At 41.6% G+C, this 15,258-nt stretch overlaps 1 protein-coding gene across 2 annotated transcripts in view; it reads right to left on the minus strand.

Annotated features, from left to right (window-relative positions):
• SPART (spartin) overlaps positions 1 to 4,675 on the minus strand; it is a 51,468-nt gene extending 46,793 nt beyond the window's left edge. Inside the window, exon 1 of one of the 2 annotated variants that reach the window (XM_049853064.1) lies at positions 4,503 to 4,675. The gene's annotated coding sequence lies outside the window, so the exon portion shown is untranslated. Of the gene's footprint in view, positions 1 to 4,487 lie in introns of both variants that reach the window. The other variant, XM_049853063.1, reaches the window with a different exon arrangement.
• Between the last annotated feature and the right edge of the window lie 10,583 nt (positions 4,676 to 15,258).

The raw sequence follows: 15,258 nt of genomic DNA on the forward strand, positions 1-15,258 counted from the left end.
GGACTGAGGAGCAGCTGGTGGGTTTGAGCCACCTACCTTTTGGTTAGCAGCCCAGTGCTTAACCACTGTGACACCTGGGTTCCTTAAAAGTACACAAGGGGAACAGTTTTCCAAATTCTGTTGAGGGTGCATGTCTTAGTTATCTAGTGCTGCTGTAACAGAAACACCACAAGTAGATGGCTTTAACACAGAAAAATTTATTATTCTCTCACAGTCTAGTAGGCTACAAGTCCAAATTCAGGGCATCAGCTCCAGGGGAAGGCTTTCTCTCTCTGTCAGCTCTAGAGGAAGGCCTTGCCATCAATCTTCCCCTGGTCAAGGAATTTCTCAGCAGAGCGACCCTGGGTCCAAGAGATGCGCTATTCTTCTGGCTTTTCTTTCTTGGTGGTATGAAGTATCCACGTCTCTCAGCTCGCTTCTCTTTTATCTCTCACGGATTGGCTCACGACACAATCCAATCTTGTAGACTAATTCCTGCCTCATTAATGTAACTACCACTCATCCCATCTCACCAACATCATAGAGATAAGATTCACAACACATGGGAAAATCACATCAGATGACAAAACAGTGGACAATCTCACAATCCTGGGAATCATGGTCTAGCCAAACTGACACACATACTTTTGGGGGACACAACTCAATCCGTGGCAGTGCATGAAAGAACAAATTAAAAGCACTGCTCTAAGACCACTCACTACGATTATTATGCTGACCTTTAAAAAAAAAAAACCACGCTGACCTTTAGAAGCACCATAATTCACCACTATTTACACTAAGCACCATGAGTCAGAATTGATTCGACAGCTACGGGTCTGGTTTTTGGTTTTATGTGCCTGGCAAGAAGCCCTGGTGGTAAAGTAGTTAAGCACTTGGCTGCTAACCGAAAGGCTGGTGATTCAAACCCACCCAGTGGCTCCATGGAAAAAAAACCTGGTGAACTGCTCCAGTAAAGATCACAGCCTAGGAAACCGCATGGGGCTGCTGTACCACCACATGGGGTCGCCAGGAGTCAGAAATTGACTTGCCGGCAACCAATTACAATATGTGCTTAGCAACCTTCTAAGCTTCATTTATCCCTCACATTCATGGAGGTTGCTGTTATTATTTCTAATTTAGAGAATGTTTTACAAAGACTGAGGAGCCTGCCCAAAGACAGAGCTGGTAAGTGGAAGTCAGATCCATATCAGCGCATGGCTCAATAAACATCCGTCAAGAAAATAAAAAGTTTTTGCCCAAGTTAATACCCCTATAACGCTTCCAAGCTAGCACTGCAAGCGAGGGGTGAAGGGAACATGGAGTGTTTCAGAGTAGAAAGGTATCTGGCTTAAGCCTGAAAGGACAAGTGGCATTTGAAGGTAGAAGTCAGGCATGATAAAAGACTCTTGATGTAAACAGCACTCACCTTGGGTATAAATCTGGCTCAAAGCTTATCTAACACAGTGAGCTGAAAGATTTTCTAAATAATGCCTCGCTGGAGGAGATGGGGAGCTCTGGTGGTGCAGTGGTTAAAGCGCTTCGACGATAACTGAAATGTCGGCAGTTCGAACCCACCAGCTGCTCTGCGGGAGAAACATGTGGCGGTCCACTTCTGTAAAGACGGATGGCCTTGGAGACCCTACAGGGCAGTTCCTCTGTTCTACAGGGTCGCGCTGAGTCAGAAGCGACTCGACGACAATGGGTTTGGTTTTGGGGAGGAAGAAACGAGTTGGCTACTGAGAGGGAAAACATGGTGGTGTGTGGGGCGTATGTGTTGGGGAGAGCAGGCTCCCATGGGTCTACTGCTGCTGAACAGCTTCCTTGCTGGGCATCTCCATAATGAAGAGAAAGTTTAGCAGGCAGAAGAGCCTGGAAATCTAGAAGGAGAAAATTAGGTCTTAAGTCAATTTCAGCCCATTATGTCTCAATACAGAAACAAAAGTTTATATTAAAACATCGTATTTTTCTTGTGTGTGTGACTATTGTTACGTGCCGTTAAGTTGATTCCAACTCATAGTGACTCTACATGTCAGCAGAACTGCCTCTTAGGTTTCCAATCTCTCTTTGCAGGATTTCTTTACACAAGCAGATTGCCATGTCTTTTTCCCCAAGAGCAGCCGGTGGGTTCAAATCACTGACCTTTCGGCCAGAAGCTGAGTGCTTAACCATTGCGCCACCGGGGGACTTGGTATATTCTCCGCAGTCTCTGAGAACATACATTCCACAGAGATAGGGGAGCACAGAAGGACAGTTCTCGTTTTTAAAATACCTCTCATCTCTGGTACAAGTAAGTGCTTATCTTGAGCTTGAAGGGATACAAACATGCAGCAAACATGTCTAGACTCAAATCACAGTTTCTTTCACGTGCTTTAGTTTTTAAAAGCTGAGAACAGAAAGTCTCTCAAATGCTAACCTGATACGCAATAGCTTTAAATCACAAACCAAAACCATTTCTAGATATCAATGGTACACATAAGTCATAACTTTTTAAATGTTACCATGTAAGTAAAACATAACTACTTCAAACAAATTATATGTACCTGAGAGTTTGCCTGTACTTCAAAAGATACTCAGGCAAGAAGATAAAATTCTGAATCAAAAGTTTGTCTCACTTAGCAACTGAGTTCAATCCCAACAACTTTTAAAGTAGCACAAACACTGACAGTATCATACTAACGATCAGCATTACAAGTATTCTTTCATAATACAGCAATATCTCCCTCAGAAACCCTGGTGATGTAGTAAAGTGCTACGGCTGCTAACCAAAAGGTCAGCAGTTCAAATCCACCAGGGGCTCCTTGAAAACTCTATGGGGCAGTTCTACTATGTCCTATAGGGTCCCTATGAGTTGGAATCGAGTCTACAGCAAGAGGTTTGCTTTTTTTTTTTTTTGGTTTTACCTCCCTGGGAAGCCCTGGTGGCGCAGTGGTTAAGAGCTTGGCTGCTAACCAAAAGGTTAGCAGTTCGGATCCATCAGCCCACTCCTTGGAAACCCTATGGGGCAGTTCCACTGTCCAATGGGGTCCCTAAGAGTCTGAATCAACTAGACGTCAACAGTTTTTATTTTTTTGGTTTTACCTCCCTAGAGCTATAAGCAGAAGTTGCCTGCCGGGGGGGGGGGGGGGGACGACTCCAAATACCTGTTATGAAACTCCCTCCACAACACTCCAGACCATTCTGACTTATTAGATGAACTCTATACATTGAAGGAGGTTTGGTGGCACAGTGGTGAAAGTACTGGGCCACTAACGGAAAGGTGTGCGGTTCCAACCTAGCAGCAGCCCCCTAAGATGTGGCAGTCTGCTTCCCTAATGATTATAGCCTTGGAAACCCTATGGGGCAGTTCACTGTCCTATAGGGTTGCTATGAGTTTGCGTTGACTCGATGGTATTAAGTTTGGTTTTGTGGTTTTATATACATATAAGGTTCAAAAGGAAACCCTGGTGGTGTAGTGGTTAAGTGCTATGGCTGCTAACCAAAGGGTTGGCAGTAGGAATCCGTCAGGCACTCCTTGGAAATCTACGGGGCAGTTCTACTCTGTTCTATAAGGTCGCTATGAGTCGGAATCAACTTGGCACTGGGTTTGGTTTTCGGTTTTTTTAAGGTTTAGAAAGTCCCACAGGTGAGAAACAGTTCACACTAAAATGAGAAAGGCTTCCTGTTTCAAATGGGTCATATAAAACCACCAAATTAGTTTATTACAAAGGACAGCAAATCGGAAAAGAGCTCCATTTATAATTGGGGGCATTCCTTTTTTCCTTTTCAAATTTTCTAAGAAAAATTGTTTAATTTTTAAATATTTATGGCTATTATTTCAGAGGCAACAGCCATCTTGAACTGAAATTCATTAAATTATAATAAAACAAACCTCGAAGATTCTCAAGAAACCGAGAGAAGCAATTCAGTACAATTAGCGAGAGCGGAGAACTGGCCCAAGCCTAGAGTAACGCGATAACGCCTTGCCACGACACAGTCAAGGGACGAGAGAAACTTCTTCCAGACACGGGATTAGGTCGGAAGCAACCTCCGCAGTCACTCAATGCATAATAAACATTAACAAATCAGTTAGAAAGTAAAACCACACGCTTGCCATTTCCAGTATAGCTGCTGTTGGTGGTGGCTGACGTTTTCGCAAAGACAGGGTGCTGACTCAACAAGGCTGTCAGCCATGGGGGCCGCGGATAACCGCCGCAGTTCTCCGAACCAAAGTAAACAGCGGGGGTGGGGCAGCGAGGACCCGCAGCCGAGTTCAAGGACGACCGCGATCCGAAGGCAGTGGGGTGGGGGCGGCGCTCTCCATCCCAACAGCCAAAGTTCCAGAAATACGACGGGGAGTTAACTAATAACAACTTTTCGAAAAAAATTTAAAAATTACCCCCTTTAAGTAAAGTTTTCTCTCTCAGACGTGGGTGACGACCCTCGGTCTCCCCGCCCCCTCCATCCCCGCCGCCCACCCGCCCGCGGAGGGGCGAACCCTTTCCGCCAGCTGCCGGCCACCGCGGCCCCACCTTTGCCCCCCAGACCTCGAGCGCTTCAGCACCAGCTCTCCACGCTCGGAACGCCGCCCCGAGAGCTCCCAGCCCGGCCGCCGCAGCCCAGGGACGCGCTTCTCAGACGCGGCGCCGCTGCGGTCAGCCCAGCTAGGTCGAGGTTCGCAGCGCGGCGCGCGTCCACCCGCCGCGGGTTCGCAGCATTCCGGACGGCGCGCTCCAGTTACGTCACGTGACCGCGCCCGCCGGCCGCGGGTTCGCAGCATTCCGGGCGGCGCGCTCCAGTTACGTCACGTGACCGCGCCCGCCCGCCGCGGGTTCACGGAGCATTCCGGGCGGCGCGCTCCAGAGTTACGTCACGTGACCGCGCCGACCCCGGCAAATGGCCTCAGACCCCGGGCGCGCCGCCGCGAGTCTACATTCCGGGGACGCCCCCTCAGGCGCGCTTTCTACTAACTGGTAACCGCCCACTCAACCTAGTTTCTGTCCACTCGGACCTTCTGCTGGGCTTGGGAGGGGGGCGTCGGCCCACTTCGAGCCCCCGACTCGCTGTAGAAGTCTCCGGGGGACAGAAGGAACGCGGGCGAGAGGCCGCGGGAGAACCGCATGATTAAGCGGCGTGGCGCCGACCCGGCAAGCTGTCCCGTGGCCACGTCGCCGACCCGCGCGCCTGCGTACTGTCTTCCCACCGCGAAACCGAGTAGTCGGGAGGCCGGGGAAGAGCCGACCCACTAGTGAGGGGCTGTGACCGCCAGAGGGAGCCGGGGCACAGGCTTCCCACCTTCCGTTCTCGCCGTCCTGAACGTTGTGACTAACGTCTGCGAAGATGCACACACGAAACGTTAGACGTTTCGGTAGGGTTTACTTGTGTGTGCTAACAGTCTGTCAGTATCGTAAAAACTGTAAAATTACTGACTCCTAAGAGTTTATAAATGGGGAACACTAGCGGCTTAGTGGTGAAGTGAGCAGTTGGAATCCACCAGGCGCTCCTTGCAAACTCTACGGGGGCAGTTCTACTCAGTCCTATAGGGTCGCTATGAGTTGGAATCGACTTGATGGCAAAGGGTTTTTGGTTAAGAGTAAGCAACTGTGCCAATACCTCTTAGGCTACGGGAGGGCCCAAAGGGGGAAAAAGAAAGTGAACATACATTTCTTCAAAAGTTCCTTTAAATTATCAAAATACTATAGAGGACAGGTTCAATCTATTGAATAAAAAAAGGCAGGCTTAAAAAAAAAGCTTTATACAATGCCTTGGACTTGTTAAGGCTGGCCAAGTGACTTGGCTAAGGATGGCAGCAACTCAATTCCAGATTGTGAAAAATATAAGTTATGTAGAGAAACATCAAAAATTAGTGTAACAACAGAGAATCCTTGATGGAGCAGGAGAGCAGTGGGATGCAGACCTCAAATTCTCATAAAAACACAAGACTTAATGGTTTGAGACTAGAAGGACCCGGAGATCATGGTCCCCAGACCTTCTGTTAACCTGAGACTGGAACTGTTCCCTAAGCCAACTCTTCGGACAGGGATTGGACTGAACTATAAGATAGGAAATGATACTGGTGAAAAGTGAGGTTCTTGGCTCAAGCAGACACATAAGGCTATGTGGACAGCTCCCATCTGGAGGGGAGATGAAAAGGCAGAGGTGGCTGAATGGACACAGGGAATACAGGTTGGAGAGAGGGAGTGTGCTGTCTCATTAGGGGGAGAGCAACTAGGAGTACTTAGCAAGGTGTATATAAATTTTTGTATGAGAGACTGACTTGATTTGTAAACTCTCACTTAAAGCACAGTAAAAATTAAGAATTAAAAAAATTAGCGTAACAATATATTTATTATAAGTAGCTACGATTCAATTCTCGCAGCATAACTGGAACATATAGGGAGGGTGCTCTGAAGAGGGGACAGTGAAAGTGGGTTATATAGGTCGTTGTTATGTTAATTTTTCAAGACATAGCATCAAAGCACAGGACAGGTTACAGACACAGTCACCAGGGACATGCCATACATCCTAAAACAACCTCTAGTCAGACCCTGGGGTTCCTGCTTCTCAAAGCTGGCTGCACATAAATAATTTTCCGAAAGAACCCAATGACTAAGGCCAAGTGGTCTCCACTAAGCTGCTTACTAAGTTAGTGTTTTACCTGAAGATGACTCCAGGGAACTAGGTCCTTCAAGGTTCAAAGGGACACCTAAGGGTGGGTGGCCTGGGTGCATCACCCCAATGATACGAACTCAGAATCCTGGATTCCAAGAGAATCAAAATGATTTTCTCAAAATGAATTATTGCCCTCCTCACAGTCACACACTGATGGTATAGTATTAGCTGACTAATGCAGGAGGTTTTTAAATTTAAAATTGGGGAGCAATTTGAGCCCCTCAAATCTCAGAGAGATAGCAGCCAATCATCTTAGAGAGTAAAACTTACTAGAGAGATAAAGGCTAACACAGTGGTTTCACTTTACTTTGCTGTTATACCCACTAAAATAATCCTGAAAAACTGTGACCGTGTACCATCTCCCACATTTTTAGTCAAAAATTTTCATCAGACCTAATTCTCTGCAAAGAACGTAATTTCTGTTTCATTGTAAATTGATATTTTAAAATAAAACAGTTACATCACTCTTTTAAATGTAGCCAAGGGACTGTAAATACCAGGCAATCTGATAACCACTGTCATCAATTTAAAAGATGTGAACAAACTTAACAGGAGGAAATTTTACATCATTCATTTTCTCTTTGAACTCATATTTCCATTCCATTTCATGAAATTTTATCCCAATGTAATATTTCTTCACTCCTGAAAGTCTTTTATTGATAACCTAATATACTTCTCTGCATTAAAAATAAGTACATGAATTTAAATCTAATTTTAATGTCCTATAACTATAAAGAATATGCTTTTAAAATATAAAGTTTCTATATACAAGATCTGTATCTATGTATCAAACCATGAGAACTCTGCTGCAAAGTTTCTAGAACTAATGAGCTCAGCAAGATTGTAGGATAAGAGGTCAATATACAAAAAGCAACTATTTCTAGACACTTGGAATGAGCAATCCAAAAATGAATTAATACAACACTTTCACTCACAATAGTGTCAAGAAGAAAAAAAATACTTCGGAATAAATTAGACAAAGGAAATGCAAGACTTATGTTTGGAAAACTATAAAAACATTTCAGAAAGAAAGACCTAAATGAATGGAAAGACATTCCATGTTCATGTGTTGAAAGACATAATATTGCTAGGATGGGAATAATCCCCAAACTGATCTACAAAGTCAACACAATCCTAATCAAAATCCTAGATGTCTTTTTTTGAAAAATTGACAAGCTGATCCTAAAATTCAAATGAAAATACAAGGGGCCCCAAATAACCAAACAATCTTGAAAAAGAAGATCAAAGTTGGAGGACTTAAACTTCTTGATTTCAAAACTAGCTGCAAAGCTGCAGTAATCAAGTCAGTGTGGTATTAGTATAAAGACAGACATATATGGAATAGAACTGATTAATGGAATAGAGTTGAGGGCCCAGAAATAAGTTCTTACGTTTACAATCAACTGATTTTAAACAAAGGTGCCAATAAAATACAGTAGGAAAGAAATAGCCTTTTCAACAAATGGAAAAATTGGGATACACACAAGCAAAAAGATGAAATTAAATGTAGCATTTTCATTGGGAGAAGGCTCATTGATAAGCTTGGATATGCATATGACACAACCTTGCTTGCCAAAATTCAAGATGACCTGAAGCACTTACTGATGAATGTCGAAGGTTACAGCCTTCAGTATGGATTACTCCTGAATGTGAAGAAAATGAAAATCCTCACAACTAGACCGACTTTGTCTCATCTACTTTGGACATGTTATTAGGAGGGATCAGTCCCTGGAGAAGGACATCATGCTTGGTAAGTAGTGGGTCAGCGAAAAAGAGGAAGACCCTCAATGAGATGGATTGACACAGTACTGCAATAATAGGCTCAAACATAGCAACAATTGTGAGGATGGCACAGGACCAGGCAGTATTTTGTCCTATTGTACATAGGGTCAGAACCGACTTGACCACACCTAACAACAGACTGATAAACAGCCTTACAATAAATGGAGAAAAAAAATTAAGTTGTCAATGATTTCTTTCTATTTGGATCAACAATCAATGCCCATGGAAACAGCAGGAAGAAATCAAATGACATATTGCATTGGCAAAATCTTCTGCAAAATACTTCTTTAAAGTTTAAAAAGCAAAGATGTTATTTTGATAACTAAGGTGCCCCTGACCGTGGTCTTTTCAGTCACCTCATATGCACGTGAAAGCTCGACGATGAGAAAGACGGAAGATGCATTTGAATGTTGTGCTGAATGCACAATGGACTTCCAAAATGATGAACAAATCAGTCTTAGGCTCCTTAGAAATACAACCAGAATGCCTCTTAGAAGGAAGGATGGTGAGATTTCAACTTGCTTACTTTGGACACATCATCAGAAAAGACCAATGTCTTGAAAAGGGCATCATGGTTGGTAAAGTAGAGGGTCAGTGAAAACTAGGAAAACCCTAATGAGGTGGATTGACACAATAGCCGCAACAATGGGCTCAGACATACCGACGATCGTGAGGGTGAGGGTGGCACAAGACCTGGCACGTGTCATTCTGTCATACACAAGGTTGCCGTGAGCTGGAGCTGACGCGGTGATAACTCACAGCAACAACAGCCTCACATTCTGTACAAAAATGAATACTAAATGGATCAGACCTAGATGTGAGATGGAAAAATGTAATCATAAAACCCTTAGAAGAAAATATAGGGGTAAATCTTTATTATCTTGGGTTAGGCAATGATTTCTTAGATATGGCACCAAAAGCATAAGCAATAAAAGAAAAAAAAAGATAAATTAGACAATCAAAATTTTAAACTTTTGCTGTTCAAAAGATACCATTAAGAAATTGAAAAGACACACCACACACTGTGATAAAATATTACAAACCATATATCTGACTTGTGTTGAGAATATATAAAGAACTTTTACAAGTCAATAACCAAAAACGTAAGTGACCCACTTGAAAAAGGGAGTAAAAATTTGAACAGACATTCCTCCAAAGAAGATACACAAATGACCAGTAAGCAGATAACATCATTACATCAGCACATAACATTACATTACCTCATTAGTTATTAGAAAAATGCAAACCAAAACCATAATATGTCATTTCTTATCCACTAAAATGGCAATAATCAAAAAGATACAGATAACAAGTGTTGGCAAGGATGTGGAAAAATGGAATCCTGCATTGCTAGTAGAAATGTAAAATGGTACAGCCGGTCTGGAAGACAATTTGGCAGATTCTTGAAAAGTTAAGCATAGGCTTGCCATATGATTCAGCAATTCTATTAGAATTGTGTAGAAGTACGTCCTCATTTCTCTTGGTGTTCTTTTGTGTCTGGTTTCCCTCTTTGGGTCAGGGGCACTGAGCATAGTGTTTTTGAGGTTAATCCATGTTGCAGCATATTGCAGAATTTCCATGTTGCAAAATTTCATTTCTCTTTATGACTGAATAATATTTCATTGTATGTATATTCCGTTTTTTTTTTAACCCATTGATCAGTTGATGGATATTTCGGTTACTGCCATTTTTTTGCAATTGTAGGTAATGTTGTCATGAACGTTTTGTACAAGTGTTTGTATTATTATTTGTATTATGTATATGTGTTCTATTTCCAGAACGAGAGAAAATTCAGCCTCAGTTCTATTCTAATTTTCATCTTCAGAGATGTAAAGACTGAGAAACTCTGTCCACATAAATAAAATAAATACAAATGGAAGGCAGTTAGTTTATAACAGTAGTGCTACTCAATTCTTTGAATTACTTCCAAATTGTATGCCAGAAATCACTTCATGATCTATCATCCACCTTTTTAAAAACGTTTCCAATAGGTCTTTCTTCCATTTTTTGTAAATTACAGAACTGAAACTCACCAGACTGCAAAAATAGTTGTTACCCAGTCATAGTTATTTATTTCTTCACTTTCAGAGAAGTATGCCAAAAAGGCCTTAGTAAGATGTGTGATTATTGTTGTATATGTTTTTTTAACTTTGAGGCACCTTGTTTAACCCAATATATTCAGAATAAGCTGAGAAAATTGAGCTATGTTAACTTTAGTATACCTGTGTTTATATGATGAACTGTTTTTTATCTCATCATGCTTCAAATATATTTTTGAATAAACCTGCCGATTTAGCTCATACAATTTGCAGAAAATTTTATTCCTGATTAACAATGACTGTCCACATTGTCACACCTATCCAAGACAGACTTACTTTCTGTCAGGAAAAGTATGTTTTTGTTTTTTTTTTTAATTTTCTTATTTTTATTGTGCTTTAGATGCAGGTTTACAGAACAAACTAGTTTCTCAAAAAACAGTTAGTACACACATTGTTCTATGACATTGGTTAACAACCCCACGACATGTCAACACTCTCCCTTTTTAACCTTGGTTTCCCTATTACCAGCTTTCCTGTTCCCTCCTGCCTTCCAGTCACTGCCCCAGAGCTGGTGTGCCCATTTAGTCTTGTTTTGTACCATGGGCCTGTTCACTCTTTGGCTGAAGGGTGAACCATGACCTCATTACTGAGCTGAAAGTGTGTCTAGGGGCCATACTCTCAGGGTTTCTCCAGTCTCTGACAGGCCAGCAAGTCTGGTCTTTCTTTTTCATTTAGAATTTTGTTCTACACTTCTCTCCAGCTCAGTCTGGGGCCCTCTATTGTGATCCCTGTTAGAGCAGTCAGTGGTGGTAGCCGGGCACCATCTAGTTATAGTGGACTCAGTCTAATGGAGGCCATGGTAGATGTGGTCCATTAGTCCTTTAGACTAATCTTTCCCTTGTATCTTTGGTGTTCTTCATTCTTCCTTGCTCCTGAAGGGGTGAGACCTGTGGAGTATCCTAGATGGCCACTCACAGGCCTTTAAGACCCCAGACACTACTCACCAAAGTAGAATGTAGAACATATTTTTTATAAACTATGTTATGCCAGTTGAGCTAGGTTGTCCCTACAGCCCTCAGCCCAGCAATTTGGTCCTTCAGGAAGTTCAGATGTGTTTATGGAGCTACCATGACCTTGCCTTGTACAGGTTGTGCTGGCTTCCCCAGTATTGTGTACTGTCTTACCCTTCACCAAAGTTTCCACTTATCTGTTAGGAAAAGTCTGTTTTTATTTTTCAAATATATATATAACATATATGTATATGAGACAGGGTTCCAGGAATTGACAGAATACCAAATGAGGTGTTTTAACAAATGGATGCAACTCTGGAAGCTCTTACTGTATGTCAAGAAATTTGATATCCAGCTAACTGGCCAACCAACTGGAAGAGATCCATATTTGTGGGCATTCCAAAGAAAGATGATCCAACAGAATGTGGAAATTATCTAACAGTATCGTTACTGTCACACACAAGTAAAATTTTGCTGAAGATAATTAAAAAATGGTCCGTTGCAGAAGTACATCTACAGGGAACTGCCAGAAATTCAATCCAGATTCAGAAGAGGATGTGGAATCAGGAATATCATTGCTGATGTCAGATGGATCTTGGCTGAAAGCAGAGAATACCAGAAAGATGTTTAAATGTATTATTGACTGTGCAAAAGCATTCAACTTTGTGCATCATAACAAATTATGGATAACATTGCAAAGGATGGGAATTCCAGAACACTTAATTATACTCACGCAGAACCTATACATAGACCAAGAGGCAGTCATTTGAACAGAACAAGAGGATACTGTGTGGCTTAAAATCAGGAAAGGTGTGTGTCAGGGTTGTATCCTTTCACCTTATTTATTCAATCTGCATGCTGAGCAAATAATCCAAGAAGCTGGGCTATATGAAAAAGAAGGTGGCATCAGGAGTCGTGGAAGACTCAGACAATCTGTGATATACAGATTATACAACCTTGCTTGCTGAAAGCAAACAAGACTGAAGCACTTACACTACAGCCTTCAGTATGGATTATACCTCAATATAAAAAAACAAAAATCCTCACAACTGGACCAATTAGCAATACCATGATAACAGAGAAAAGGTTTAAGTTGTCAAGAATTTCATTTTACTTGAATCCACAATCAATGCCCATGGAAGCAGCAGTCAAGACGTCAAATGACGTTCTGCATTGGGCAAATCTGCTGCAAAAGACCTCTTTAAAGTATTGAAAAGCAAAGATGTCACTTTGAAAACTAAGATGCCCCTGACCCAAAACATGATATTTTCAATCCCCTCATATGCATGTGAAAGCTGGACAATGAATAAGGAAGACCAAAGAAGAATTGATGCCTTTGAATTGTGGTGTTGCGTGGACTGCCAGAAGAACAAACAAATCTGTTTTGAAAGAAGTACAGCCAGAGTGCTCTCTGGAAGTGAGGATGGGAAGAACTTGCCTCACATACTTTGAACATGTTAACAGGAGGGGCCAGTCCCTGGAGAATGATATCATACTTGTTGTCATGGGTTGAATTGTGTCCTCCCAAAATATGTGTCAACTTGGCTAGGCCATGATTCCCCATAGTGTGTGATTGTCCACCATTTTGTGATCTGATGCCATTTTCCTATGTGTTGTAAATCCTACCTCTATGATGTTAATGAGGTGGGATTAGTGGCAGTTATGTTAATGAGGCACAACTCAGTCTACAAGATTAGGTTGTGTCTTAGGTCAATCACTTTTGAGATATAAAGGAGAAGTGAGCAGAGAGACAGGGGGACCTTATACCACCAAGAAACAAGAGGCAGGAGAACAGTACATCCTTAGGTTCTGGGGTCCCTGTGCTGAGAAACTCCTAGTCCAGGGGAAGATTGATGGGTGACAAGGACCTTCCTCCAGAGCCGACAGAGAAAGAAAGCCTTCCCCTTGAGATGATGCCCTGAAATTACAACACCTAGAATATAATTTTAATTTTTGTTAATAGGAAATGGGAACCTTGGTAGCACAGTGGTTAAAGTGATTGACTGTTAGCCAAAAGGTCAGAGGTTCGAAACCACCAGTGGCTCCAAGTGAGAAAGAAGTGGCAGTCTGCTTCCATAGAGATTTACAGCCTTGGAAACCCCATGGGGTCACTCTGAGTCAGAATTGAGTCAATGGTAGTAGGGGTTTTTGGCTTAATAGGAAGCGGAAGTATTCAACATTTTATAAGATGAAATGTGATACCAATGACAGTAGCAGTTGCTGTCGAGTTGACTCTGACTCATGGAGACCCCCGTGTGTGTCAGAGTAGAACTGTGCTCCATAGGGTTTTCAGTGGCTGATTTTTCGAATGTAGATAAGCAGTCCTTTGTTCCCAGGGGCCTCAGGGTGGACTCGAACTTCCAGCCTTTAGTTAACAGTTGAGCACATTAACCATATGCACCACCCAGGGATTCCTCACACACACTAGGATGACTGTAATTTAAAAACTAGATAATAACTCGTATTGTTGAGAATGTTGAAAAATCAGAACCTCATGCGCTACTGGTGTGAATGTAAAACGGTACAGCCACTTTGAAAAACAGACTGCCAGTTCCTCGAGCTCTTACAGCACGTGTGTTTATCCATTCATTAATTGGTGGACATTTGGATTGTTTCCATCTTTTGGTTATTATGAATAATGTCACTATAAGCATTCATATACAGTTTTATATGTGGATATATGACTTCATTTCTCTTGGGTATATACCTCAGAGTAAAATTGCAGGCCACATGGTAACTCTATATTTAACTGTGTTGGTAGAATTCAACAATAAAGCCTTCTGGACCTGGGGTTTTCTTGGTGGGTTTTTCATTTCTAATTCAATCTCCTTACTTATCATAGGTCTATTTAGATTTCTATTTCCTCTTGAGTTAGTTTTAGTAGTTTGTGTCTTTCTAGGAAGTTGTCCATTTCATCTAAGATGTCTAATTCAGTGGCACATTATTATCATAATACCCACCCACTCTTATAATTATTTTTATTTCTGTAAATTGGTAGTAATATTCTCTCTTTCATTTCTGATTCTAGTAATATGAATATTTTTTTTTCTTGGTCAGCCTAGCTAAAGATTTGTCAATTTTGTTAATCTTTTTGAAACAACAGCTTTTGGGTTCATTGATTTTATTTATCACTTTTCTGTTTTCTATTTCATTTGTGTCCACTCTAATTTTTACTGTTTCCTTCCTTCTACTTCCTTTACATTTAGTTTTCTTTTGCTAGTGTTTGAAGGTAGAAGGTTAGGTTATTGATTTGAGGTCTGTCTTCTTTCTCAATGTAGGAATTTAAAGTTATGTTTTCCTTCAAGTACTTCTTTAGCTACATCACATATGTTTTCTTATGTTGCGTCTTCATTTGCATTCATCTCAAAACATTTTCTAATTCCCCTTTCAATTTCTGTTTTGACCCAATGATTATTTAGGTGTGTGTTTAATTCCCATATACCTGTGAGTGTATCAAATGTCTTTTCTGTTGTTTACAATTTTATTTCATTGTGGTCAGCGAATACATTCTGTATGATTTATAGACCTTTTTAAATTGACTGATTCTAATATTCACACCCATGTTTGTTGCAGCATTATTCACAGTAGCGAAAAGATGGGAACAACCTAAGTGCCCACCAACAGATGATGGATAAACAAGTTATAGCACATACACACTATGGAGTACTAAAAAAAAACTATGCAATGATAAAGAATGATGAATCCACGAAACATCTCACAACACAGATGAACCTGGGGAGTGTAATGCTGAATGAAATAAGTCAATCACAGAGGACAAATATTTGTATGAGAGCACCATT

This window comes from Elephas maximus, chromosome 14 (genome assembly GCF_024166365.1).
Source record: "Elephas maximus indicus isolate mEleMax1 chromosome 14, mEleMax1 primary haplotype, whole genome shotgun sequence".
Taxonomy (NCBI): Eukaryota; Metazoa; Chordata; class Mammalia; order Proboscidea; family Elephantidae; genus Elephas; species Elephas maximus.